Source organism: Nannospalax galili, unplaced genomic scaffold (genome assembly GCF_000622305.1).
Source record: "Nannospalax galili isolate Female #2095 unplaced genomic scaffold, S.galili_v1.0 scaffold416, whole genome shotgun sequence".
Taxonomy (NCBI): Eukaryota; Metazoa; Chordata; class Mammalia; order Rodentia; family Spalacidae; genus Nannospalax; species Nannospalax galili.
Genome location: NW_008338125.1, coordinates 448,237 through 461,957, shown reverse-complemented (window position 1 = coordinate 461,957; position 13,721 = coordinate 448,237).

Here is a 13,721-nt window from a genome sequence, read left to right as displayed (position 1 = left end):
TGGTCATTTAAAACTGGGACTACTTTGGTCCAGGCTCTTCTTGTTTTCATAGTTTGCACTGAAAAGTCAGCTTTAATATTGATGGGTTTTCCTTTATATGTGACTTGTTGTTTGTCTTTTGCAGCTTTCAGTATTGTCTCTTTGTTCTGTATGTTTAGTGTTTTTACTACGATGTGCTGTGGAGAGTTTCTTCTCTGGTCCTGTCTATTTGGTGTTCTATATGCTTCTTGTATTTGTATGGGCATGTCTTTAATTTGGGGAATTTTTCTTCTGCGATTCTGTTGAAGACCTGGTCCATGCTGTTATCTTGAGATTCTTCTCCTTCCTGTATACCTATGATTTGTAATTTGGTCTTTTTATGGTGTCACATAATTCCTACATATTCCATTCTTGTGTCTTCTTAAATTTTTCATAATCTTTGCTTGAGTGCTCTAGTTTGTCCACTTTATCTTCTGGTCTTGATATTCTGTTTTCCATTTCATTCATCCTATTGGTGATGCTTTCTCTTTTCATTTCTAATTGGCTTACTGAGTGTTTCACTTCCTTCTTCATTTCAACCTGAGTAGTCCTCAATATTTCTCTTTTCTGAATTCATTCAGAACTTTATCCCTATCTTCTTTCAGTTGTTTGATTTCTTTGTGTGTTCTTTAAATTCACCAAATTTTTTATCATGTTTGTAATTGTTCTTTTGAGTTCCATGTCCTGTGTTATCTCTAGGGGGCTCTCATTGTACTCCTGTAAAGGACTATTGATATTTGGTGAGGATATATTATTTTGGTTTTTCATTTTTGAGTTCCATGTCCTGCATTGTCTCTAGGGGATTCTCATTGTACTCCTCTAGAGGATTACTGGTATTTGGTGGGCATATGTTATTTTGGTTTTTCATGTTATTATTTTTTTCTCTGTGACTTTGACATGTGAATTTCTTTTATAGTTTCTGATTCTTGTGTGAGACTCAAGCCTTCAAGTTCAGGTCTGCTTCTTTTTGTAAGCTTTATGTGACTTTGTGGTTTACTTTTGGGGCATGAAAAGCTGGTTGGTCTAGGCTTCTGGTTCTCTCTTTTGATTTAATATTGGAGTGGTCAAATTGCTTTTGTCTTCAGGAGTTTCCACAGAGGTCCAAGTCAGATGAGGATCAGATGCTCTCAGGCCTTCTCCTGAGGTCTGGATCCCTCCAGGAAAGATGTTGTCCTCGGGAATTTGGGGGCTGGACTGACCTGGGAGCAGCGCCCAGGAAAATACTGGTCTCGGTCAGCTGGTGGCTGTGCCACCAAGAGAAGCAGAGGGAGGTGCATGTGGGATCAGGCCCAGAGGGCTCCTGGGGACCTCATGAAGGAGCTGGTTTGGTCTGGATGCAAAGAATCAAGAAGCAGTGGTGGCTTCAAACCCAGCGGTCAGCCCCAGTGTCTGGGGTACCAAGATAAGAACTGGGCCAATAACCAGGCTAGGAGGAGAGATGCAGCGGGGGATCTGGGAGGATGAATGAGGCTTGGGGAGTCAAGACAAGGTGGGCCTCACTGGACTTACCCAGGATAGAGGCTGGCGGGTTGTGAAGCTCAGGGAAGCAGAGGGAGGTGAGGGCAGGACCAGGCCCAGAGGGCTCCTGCAGACCAGAAGAAGGAACTGTGTTGGTTTGGATGTAAAGGATCAGGAAGCATTGGTGGTTCTGGGCTGAGAGGTCAGGCCCAGTGTCTGGGGTGCCAAGACAAGAATCAGGCCAGTACACAGGCTAGGAGGAGAGATCGGGTGGGGGAGGTAGAAGGGTGGATTAAGCTGGGGGAGTCAAGGTGTGGTGGGTGCCACTGTACTTACCCAGGAAAGAGGCTGGTGGGTTGTGCAGCCCAGGGAAGTAGAGGAAGGTGAGGGAGGCTTAAGACAATCTCTTAACTGTAAGCTTCTGTGAAATCAAAAGACAAATTGCATACTTCCAACATACAGTGGAACTACATACACATTCCCATTCCAAAATGGAGGCATAGTGAGGAAACTCCAGACCAAAACAAGATAAAACACCAGCAGGACAAACATCAAATCCAGTAGCTTCAAGTCCGACTTCTGGGACTTTACTTCCAAAGGGCTTAGATGGCGCAGACCCTTCAGCTTTGCTGTGTGAGGCATGCATCTTTCTCTTGGGCTGGTACCACTCCCTGTATGCATATCTCCTTGAAGGATCCCCCATAACTCTGGCATCATAAACGTCTTCTTGGGGTCTCCACTGCCAACTAGGCTTCTCCTTCACAGCTTCACACACTGACCTCTCAGAGTCTTCTTTATGCAGGAACACCCCTGCTGCACACTGCCTGGCCTTGGGGGCTCTGAAATCTCAGAGGAAGAACTGATAACCCCTTCACTCTACACTGGAATGTAGTGGCTTGAATGAGAATGTCGCCTGTAGGTTCCAAGTATTTGGTCCCTAGTTGATGTTGATGTTTTTGGAGGTCTTAAAAGGTGATGCCATGCTGGAGGAAGCACATCATTGGGGAAAAGCTTAAAGAGTTCTTAAGCCTTCCTATATCTCCAGTCACTCGCTGCTTAAGTGTGTCTGCTTGAAGATGTGAGAGCTTAGCTTCTGCTCCTATGCCAGCCACCTCTACTCCTGTGCCTCCCTGCCATGATGGACTGTTGTGCATTTGGAACCATAAGCTAAATAAACTCTTCCTTTTAAAAGTCCCTTGGCCATGGTGTTACTAACACAGCAACAGAAAAGTAACGAATACAATGGTAGTCTAACAAGATCTGCATAATGACAAACACAGCTGACACACCAAGGTGGTTAGGGGAAGTTTCACAGGGTCTCACCTCAAGATGAAGAGCTACAGACAATCAACAGATGCTGAGGAAGAGAGAATCAGTTTTCTCCAGGGACTAGCTACCTGAGAGCTTATCTAATCCCAAATAAGCAGCCCTAAACATGGGTACATATGAGCACCAATAAACGGACTCAGCACATCAGGGTTGGAGAGATGGGTCAGTGGTTAAGAGCACTGATTTCTCCTGCAGAGGATCCACAACCCACATGGGAGATAGCAATCTCTGTAACTCCAATTCCAGTGGATTCATTGCCCTCTTCTGGGCTCTACGGGCACCAGGCAAGCACGTGGTACACTTACATCCATGCTGGAAAAACACTCATACACATAAAATCAAAATAAATAAATCTTTAAAATAGGACGGCAAGAGAGACACAAAGATTCTGCCTGGGAACATCTTGAGTAACTCTCTAGAGAAGCTGAAAGGACAGAGGAGGTAGCCAGCAGTCTAGAGAAACTGTTGGTCCTGGCCGAGCCAAACATAAGTATGGCCAGGCCCAGGATGAAAGCTACTAGAATACCCACTTAGGTTTAACTGACTTGGTATGCAGAATATTTTACCCCACCAGAGGAGACAGGTTCACTTGTGGATGTGCATGCGCATGTGTGCACCTGCGCAGTCCAAAGGTTGGTATTAGTTGTCGTCCATGTTAGCTACTAGAATACCCACTTAGGTTTAACTGACTTGGTATGCAGAATATTTTCCCCCACCAGAGGAGACAGGTTCACTTATGGATGTGCATGCGCATGTGTGCACCTGCGCAGTCCAAAGGTTGGCATTAGTTGTTGTCCACGTCGTTCTCTACCTTATCTTTTGACACAGTCTTCCTAAATCTGAACTTTGAGCTTGCTGATTGAGGCTATAGGCACAGGTCAGAGGAGCAAGCCAGTAAGCAGCATTCCTCCAAGGTCTATGCTTCAGCTCCTGGTTCTCCTGCCCTGCCTGAGTTCCTGCCCTGACTTCACTTGGTGGTAAACTATTACTTGGATGTGCAGAATGAAATAAACCCTTACTCCCCAAGTTTCTTTGGTCAGTGTTTCCTCACAGCAATACAAAGTAACTAAGGCAGAATGGAATAAATTGTCTTTTTTCTAATCTATAGCTTTCATAAAATTCCTATCAAAACCCAAATTTTTGTTGAGAATACGAATAGCCACATTTTAAAATATCATTCAAAATAATGCTATTATTTGCAATTCTATAAAAGAATGTTTGGGGCTGGAGAGATGACCCAGTGGTTAAGAGCACTGACTGTTCTTGCAGAAGACCCAGGTTCGAATCCCAGCATCCACATGGCAGCTAACAGCTGTCTGTAACTCCAGTTCCAGGGGATCTGACAGCCTCTTTTGTCCTCCACAGGCATTGCACAACACGGGTGCACTTACCTAATGCAGGCATAACACTTATAAAATAAAAATAATACATAAAATATTAAAAAAATGATTTTTGTTCATTCCACAGGTATTCATTAGCTTTCTACCCCTGTGCAAAATGGCTTTGAAAAATCAGTTTGAAAGAGGCATGTTTGCCCTGGTTCATGGCTTCACAGGTTTCAGTTCATGGACACTCACAGCCTCTTTTGTCCTCCACAGGCATTGCACAACACGGGTGCACTTACCTAATGCAGGCATAACACTTATAAAATAAAAATAATACATAAAATATTAAAAAAAAATTTTTGTTCATTCCACAGGTATTCATTAGCTTTCTACCCCTGTGCAAAATAGCTTTGAAAAATCAGTTTGAAAGAGGCATGTTTACCTTGGTTCATGGTTTCACAGGTTTCAGTACATGGACACTTACCCTGCTCTGTTGCTTTGTCTCTTTATGTCTAGGTGAGAAAGTACATTATGGCAGAAACTCATGGGAACCAGGAAGCAAAGAGAAGCAGGAACAGGACAGGATTCCCTATAAGGCCACACCCCAAGTGATGTAATCTCCTTCCACTAGGCCCCACTTTCTGAAAGTTCCAGCACCTCCCAACGGCACCGAAAGCTGGAGACCAAGCATGAAACAGAAACTCTCAGGGACGTTTCAGGCCCAAACTGTAGCACAATTATTTAATCCACCATTTATATCAATATGAGTTTGTGTATCTTAGTCTTTAAATTATAATCCAGTATCGCATAATTTTGTTTCTTAAAATGCTATAGCTTTGCCCATTCAGAGCTTTCAGTTTGACTCCAATGTGCCTTTTATGGGTTCTAGAATGAGCTGTTTTACCAATGACTTTATTATAAAATAGTGTTTAGATACTAAAATCTGGATTTTGTAACTATCACCACTGGAGCATCATTGCTTCTAAGCTCTCAAAGCAGACAGAGTGAGGTAATATACATACATATATATGTGTATATATATATATATATACTGTAACTCAAGATACAAACACATCTATAATTGTTTACACATGATAGACTTTAAACCAACATTATCAATAATCACATCATATATCAACCTGATTACACTGAGCATCTGTATAAAAATACATACCCTGGACTAGGTGCCTTAAGTAATATAGATTCATTTTGCACATTTCTGCAGTTTGGGAAGTCTATGATTATGGTTTGGGCCAGTTTGGTTCTTGATGAGAACCCTGTCTTTTTGGACTATAGATGGATAACTTCTTGGTGTCTTTACATGGTTGAGGCAGGGGAGGAGATTTGGTCTCTCAATTCCATTCTTAGGACATGAATCCCACTATGGAGGCTTCATCTTCATAACTTGATCTAAACCAAATTATACCCCTAAGGGTCCTCCACCAGACATATCACATTGAGAATCACAGCTTTAGCATTTAGTCCAGAGAAGGTGTGAATTAGTAATTTTAAAAGATAATTAAATTGGATTCAATATTATGAAATTTGACTTAAGGGATTTTTATATATTGCTTCACACAATGATTCAAGACACACTTTTTTAGAGCACTTGTAACATTCACTAAAATAGATTATATTTTGTGTTATGAAGCAAACTGTAACATATTTAAAATAATTGAAATGATATAAAATCTGTTTACAGGCTATAATGAACTTATACTACTAATCAATAACTGTAAGATCTACAAAATTACTGAACATATTCAGAATAAAACATTGTACTAGTTATTTTTCCATTGCTGTGATAAAATACCCTGACAAAAACAACTTGAGAAAGGGCTTGTTTTTCTTACAGTTCAAGGGTCCAGCACATCATGGTAGAATAGTCAAGGCAGCAGGAACTTGAAGCAGCTGGTCACATTGCATCCACAATGGGGAGAAAGCACAGTGAACGTGGGTGCTCAGATAACAGTCTCCTTTTGATGCAGCCCAGGACTAAGCCCATGGTGCTGTCCACTTTTAGGGTGGAACTTCTCTCATCAATTAACCTAATCAAGATAATTCCTCACAAGCATGCCCCAGAGGCTAACCTTACTAAATAATGCCTCACAAGTATTCTGGAAGCTTGTTTCTTATGTGATTCCAGATCCTGACAAGCTGGCAGTCAACACTAACCACCATGTTTAAAACGGCCTGAGAACAATTAGTATTTTATTTGAATAAAACAAAAGTACATAGCATCACAGCTATGGAAGGGCAACGAAAGCAGCATGCTAAGTCCTACATTAGGAAATACAAAGGTCTCAAATAAGCAACATCACCTCTTCCTTAAGAAGCAAAGGAAGTAATATCAAACCAAAGCCAAAGCAAAAGAGAGTAACAGTTTTAATGGCAGAAATCAACTATGTTGAGAACAGAAAAGCAATTGAGAAAATTAGTATGACCAAAAACTGTTTCTGTGAAGAAAATTCAATACAATTGATAAACCCTTAGCCAAAATGACCAAGAAAAAGACAGAAGACACAATCACAAATGCTGTTTTCATGGATCCTTTCACCAGAGTGACTTGTAACAATGCTCATTTGTCAGCTCAATTTTCCCAGTAAAAAATCTTTCTTTCAATGGTGTCTCCAGTTTGAATTACTATAAACCAGTACTGGGGACTGAACCCAGGGCCTTATGCTAGGCAAGTTTTCTACCACAGAGCTACACCACTGCCAGCTTCCAACAGCTTTAAATGTAGCTTTTGGCAGAGCTTTGTTCCTCCACCCTAACTATAATTAAGCCAAGGAGGAAGGCAAAGACTCCATTCTTGAAAAGATATTGTCACCTTTGCATCCCTGTTTACATATAAACCAGGTATAATCAACAAAGGAGATGGGGCTCATAGCTCCTACACTGAGGGGTGGAGGTAAAGTCTGTAAAGGAAGAATAAGTGGAAGGAGAAATGATCTATTAGGTAAATGCAAATTATACTTCTGTGTGGTATCACCTTAACTAGAAGAGTCAGGGCATCTGATAATACCGACAGGAACCTCTGTGTAGAGCTCTGGAGCAGCTTGTTTTGTGCAGTCTGCTTGTTGAGACTGTAGGTTGATACCATCATCTCAGGCCGATTTGCAGTTTCTATTAAAACTAAACATTTCATGCCATTTCTCCCAAATAATTCATCTAAACCTTTCCTTAGGAATGTTTCCAGTACAGGTTGCTATAGCACAGTTCACCTCTGCTGGGGAATTCTTCTTGGTACTTGTACTGGATGATACACAAAGATGGGGTGATTTAACTCAGCGCTAGCAGTCCAAAACCATTGCACAAGCATTAGCTTTTGGTAAGATCCTCAAAGCAGACAGTGTAGAGAGAGAGAGAGAGACAGAGAGAGAGACAGAGAGAGACAGACAGACAGAGACAGAGACACAGAGAGACAAAGAGAAACAGATCTCATGGCGAGACAGAAACTGAAGAGCAAGTTGAAAAATGAAGCTAGTTTTATAATAACCTGTTCTCACAGTGACTAACCTGGTTCATGAGACTTAACCACTCCTTTAAAATGAGGAGGAATCTCTTCTAAGGGTTGTACCCTCAGAAGTGTACACACACACACACACACACACACACACACGAGCAAGAATATATATATATATACAAATTGATCAAAATTTTTATTCAACTTTTAAAAAGAAAAAATTTCAAAAATAACTCAGTATTGTTGACCTTTTCAAGCAGGTATAGAAATCAGCTTTACAAACTTCATGGAAAATGGGCTTTTATTAAGACTGATTTGGGATTTCAGATCACTTTAGAAATATCTAATATAGTCATAGCATTGCCTATTATATAATAGTATGTTTCTCATTGTTCATTCAGTTCTTTCAATTTTTTCGTGTTATTGGGGATTGAACCCAGGGCATTGTGTATACTGTGCAGGGCTCTAATACTGAGCTAAGCTATATACTCAGATTGTTTGTTGTTTAGACAGGGTCTCACTCTGTAGCCTGGGCTGATGTAGATCTCACTATATAGTCCAAGCTGGTCTCAAACTTGTGATCCTCCTGCCTTAACCTCCTGAATGCTAGGATTATAGGTATGTATCACCATAGCTGGATTTCTTTTAGGGTTCTTTTTTTTTAACATTTTCATTTTATTTTTGTTCATATATAATATAATGCATATTTTAATATCGTGCATCATTAAAGTGTGTTCATACCCACCCCTCATCACCTTCCCTCATTCCTGCTAGTCCTCCATACTCCCTTTTATCCACATGGTCCCCTTTCTACTTTATGTCACACACAAACACAACTATTTGGTACCCTTCATGTTTCCATATGAATGTGATGATTATCCTTATTATTTCTGTGAAAAAATGTTACTGGAACTTTGAGGGATCTTCCCAGTGTCTTCCTCAACTTTATATTTTTCATTACAGAGGTGTTTTATCTTCTTTGGTATGTTTATTTCTAGCCATTTTTAAATCTATTGTAAATGGTAATTTTCTTAATTTCTTTCTCAGAATGTTATATATTGATACGTAAAATAAATGGCATTTTTGTATGATGATTTTTTGTCTTGTCTTTTAAGCATAGAATCATATTATCTGTAAACAGATATAATTTGACTTTTGCTTTTTTATTTGTATTTCTTTTATTTCTTTTTCTTGTCTTTTTTAGCTAAAACTTCAAGAACACTATCAAATGGAGTAGGAGAGAGTGGGCACTCTTGGCTCGAAATTCCTGATTTTAGGTGAAATGCTTATAGGTTTGTCATGTGTACCCTTTATTATATTAAGGTATGTTCTTTTTATTACTAGTTTTTTTAGGGCTTTACCACAGAGGATTTTGAACTTCATCGAAAGCCTTTTCTTTTATTAAGAATTTTGTGATTTATGTTCTTGAGTGTAGTTATATGCTGTATTACATGTATTGATTTATATAGGTTGGGCCATACAAATACACTTAATATCACTTCAACACCACAGTGACCTTAGAACAGAAAATAGCGAAACTAACGTACAGTTTGCTATAGAATTGAAAATTATTCAGAGCAGAGTTAAAAAGAGTAAATTGATAAAATTAAGGAAGAGTCAGTGAAAGGGGAGAAAGAAAGGAGAAGCAAAGTTTAATTAAAGAAAAATGAAGAATGGGGATAATATTACAAAGGATGGGGAGGAGCAAGAGAAAAATCCAGTTAGGCAATAGAAAAGAATACCTAACCAAAATCAGACATAAGTAAGAAAAGAAGAAAATGAAAACATAAAAGCCTTGAAAAAAAATAATAAAGTCAAAATACTACTAAAAGTATAGTAAGAAATGAAAATGAGAAGCACAAGAGGTAAACGAACAAACAAACAAAAAAGTAGTGGAGCGGTTACTCGTGGTCCTCTAAAATTGGAGTCCCCCGGGTGCGGGAATGTTATTAGCTGAAGACAGAGATTCTCATATTTCCTCCCACGTGGGCTGTGCTGAGTCCTGACCAGTCAAGTGTCAGATATCCACGAGACCTGTCTTTCCTTTAGGAACATCCCTTCTTTGAACGTCAGTAGCCCCACTGCTGCTGTCGCACTGTAGAATGCTGAACGGCACAGTTGGCAGAAGGTGCCAGTGCTTTGATAACAGTTGCGAGGTTTGGCAAAGATTTCTTCCACTGTCTTATTCATTTTTCTAAAACGTTAATGTTTCTAGGAGTCAACTGGCTATTTTGATAAAATCCGGATTCTGGCTTAATAGTGTGTCAGGTATGAGAGTCTATGTTCCAAGCAGGTGCCCACATTCTTTCGGTCCACAGACATCATTATGATTGGGCAGAATTGAAAGATGAGGAAGAATATGACTTTGCCAGAAAACACTACTACCTTTCTCCTCAAGCTTTTGCCACTTATTTATTTTATTGATTTGTTTTTATTTCTGCAGTTCTGGGCTTGAACCCAGGGCCTCATGTACGATGGTCAAGTTCTTTACTATGAGCTGCATCCTCAGCCCAGAATTTGACAATGTATTGAATATTCTTTAATCATGGAATCAATAAATTGTCATTGTGAATTTGAAAACTGTGAAACTTACCCAGAAAAATATTAAATTATCTTTTATCTCATTACCTGGATAAAACCTGTGCAAATATTTTGATGTGCTTCCTTATAAATGATTTTTACCTTTTTTCCATTATTTTATTAGCTTATATTTAGTGTACAAAATGATAGGTTTCATAGGACAATTTCTTCTTTTCAATTTTTCTCTTCTTTGAATGTCCCGCTGGTCCTCATCTCCCACTGGTCCTCATCTCATTCCAAATATCTCCCCTTCTAATTTTATGGCTCATGTATATTCTTAATCCAGATTTCCAAGAGTGAAAATATTCAGTATTTGTATTTCTTAGCCTAGCTTATTTTACTTAGCACAAAAGTCTTCAGTTCCATCCATTTTCCTGAAAAACGACATGATTTCATTCCTTTTTATGACTGGAAAAAAAGATTGTGTATATTACACATTTTCTTCACTCAGTAATCTATTGATTGACATGTACGCTGACCTTAGCCACTGTGGGTAGACCCCAACAAACATGGATGTGCAGTATCTCTGTGACTGACTTAGATTCCTTTGGGTACAAACCCAACTCTTCTGGGTCATATGAAAAGTGATTCCATATGGCTTTTAACTAAACTGGTTTCAGTGAGATAGAAAGTACCTAAAGACAAACTTCATTTTAGAAGAAAAGCCAATTAATAATCCCAGACCAAACAAAAGGCACGTGAGCCTTCCCTAAGGCCTCTATAAAAGTCAACTCAGATTTCTACGATTAGCCATATATTGCCATAATTGAATAGCAGTTTTTCTCTAATGCCTCAGACATTACATGGCCTCTTCAAAGAGGGTCGTTCAGACTGTCTTCTGGTCTTCAGAAAGACAGCCTGGGTGTAAAAACCATAAAGGGATATCTTGGTAAAGCCCCGGCACTAGGGTACTCCACTCACCCATAACTTATCTTTTTCTCTACGCACAAAAATAAATTACCCTGCCGAAAAACATAGAGAACAGAATAGGCCTAGCAGATGTTACAGGCAATTAGATCAGTGGTCAATAGGTTCCCTTGTATTAGGACCACATCAGTCATATCTCAGCTTCCAAAGGCAGCTAAGGAGACTGTCATGGGCTCTGCTGTAACTATGCACCTCAGTCTTTGAGACAGTTTGGAATTCTCTTTATATTCAACATCACTGTTAGCAGGCTTGACTCCTGTCAACTCTTTTGTGCTTAACCAATGCTATAAATTTTCATAATAATTTAAACCTCGCTATTTTTCCACCAGTCTTCTAGAAAAATGTCACCTAACAACCTAGAAAAAGAAAGATTGCCAACAATATGCACTAATGAAGATTTTACTTAAATATAATTTTCTGTCCTATTTCAAAGTTCTATGTGATATTTTACTGAAAGTTAGAGCCGTCTTGGAATTCTACTACAGTCCTTATATTTTGCCTTCAAATAAAGTGTATTTAAATGTAATTTATTGATAGTCAACTGGTTGATTCTTCTCTAAGTTGTATGAGCTGAAAACTCATCCTTCTTTTCAGGGAGCTGGTTAAGAGTTAGCCAGGAGAGAAGAAAAGTGAAAAATAAGTCAAAATAAATTCATTGAAAGTAAATTTACTGTTGTAAGTGTCATGTATTACAGTAGCTTTCAACAGTTTTTAAAAGATAAATACTGCTGCAGGTCCTAAAGATTGCAGATCTAATGCACAACAGTGGAAATGGCTTTGGGGACACAAGTCCTCCACATTTAGTCATTTACTCAGGGATGGAAATGGGAGACAAGAAAGAACAGACAGTTAAACTCCGGGTTGCAGTTGTCTTTGGACTTGTAATTCCTCCATTCTGTTCCTCAGTGCTTCTCGGGATCTAGGTCAACAACAGCCCCCAGACTGCTGGCCACCTCCACAACTGCCACCACTGCTGCCACAGCATCCTCTGCTGCCGCTCTGCTGCCTCCCCTGCTGCCGCCACGGCATCCTCTGCTGCCTCAACTGCTGCCGCCACAGCATCCTCTGCTGCCTCCACTGCTGCCGCCACAGCATCCTCTGCTGCCTCAACTGCTGCCGCCACAGCATCCTCTGCTGCCTCCACTGCTGCCACCACAGCATCCACCGTTGCCTCCACTGCTGCAGCATCCAGAGCTCTGGTGTCGGTGACGGAGAGATCTGTGGGGCCTGTGGTGGCTCAGGCAGCAGCCTCCACCCCCAGAGCTACAGCAGCTCCCAGAGCTGGAGCCACAGCAGCCTCCAGAACCAAGGCTACAGCAGGAAGGGGCAGGAGGGCACTTTGGAGGACACTTTGGAGGACACTTTGGAGGGCACTTTGGGGTCTGGCACTTGGGAGGGCACTTAGGAGTGCACTTTGGAGGTGGTTGGCACTGCTGCTGGCTCTGCTGGCAGGACATCTTGATGAGAGTTAATCCAACCTGAATGTCAAAACAAAATTTTTTCAGATATTAAATACCCAGAGTCAATAAATTTTTCCTATTTTGAAGTCCCTCCTGGGGTGATAAGAGAGATAGTAAAAGAGATGTCCCAGTGAATGTCAATGTGGGTATATACAACTAGCTGCACTGAGCTGTCATAGGAAGCTCACAGCTCCTGCTCCTTGTCTCTCAGATACAGTGACAGCACTGGATTCATTCTTGCCTTGTCCCAAGCAAGCTACTGCTTGTAGCCTGCCCTTGTCCACTGCCCTGTCCTCCTCCACACTCCACTACTTCTTTTCCTAATCTCCAGATCTCCATCCTGTGCACTGCCCTCTTCTGGATCCCCTAGAAAAGCTCACCTGGTGTCAGACAGGCACAGATGCAACCCTGAGGAGGCAGACAGGTTAAGGAACCAACAGCAAGGACAGGTTTTATATGAGGTCCCAGGGCCGGGCTTCAGATGAGCCATGCTTCTGGAAGGAGCAGGAGGCGGTGATGTGCACATGCCATGTTATCTCTGGCATCCTGCTGCTCTTTGATCTTTCCACTGAGCTATGTAGGAAAACGCCTGGGCCTTGGGAGTCAGAGCTTGATGGGGACAGTTTTACATGAAGCATTCTTTAGCTCTTTCCCTCGCTGCTACGGGACTTTAGGAAAACCCATGGCTTTGACATACAGTATTCTAATACCATAGTCACTGACATTCACTTCCTGGGAAGCTGTAATTGCCCTTCTTCTTAATCTTTCCCTGAACTAGCTCTTGCCTCTCCCAAGAAGGAGCCTTTGGGCCACATGAGGTCTAACAGCTTTCAGACAAGGCTTATCCTAATGCCACAAGGGTCTTCTTCCAAACACCTCCAAATGTGCTTCATCTGTCGTCCTTTGTCCAGGGGGCAAAGAAATTGTGTGTGATTCTTTTCAGTCTTGCATTCAAGATCATCAATCAAAGTCAGCCATGGTAGGATCACTAATACCCCAAAATGGACGACACATCGGATCCCTTTTGTTAAGCAGAAATCTCATTTTTAAACACTTAACCAATCTACCATTTTCCAGGTCTCAATCCCCTTCCTAGGAGTAAATATTTATCTATCTTTCTTTTTAGCCAGATGAAATCTGTGTACCTGAATATAGGAA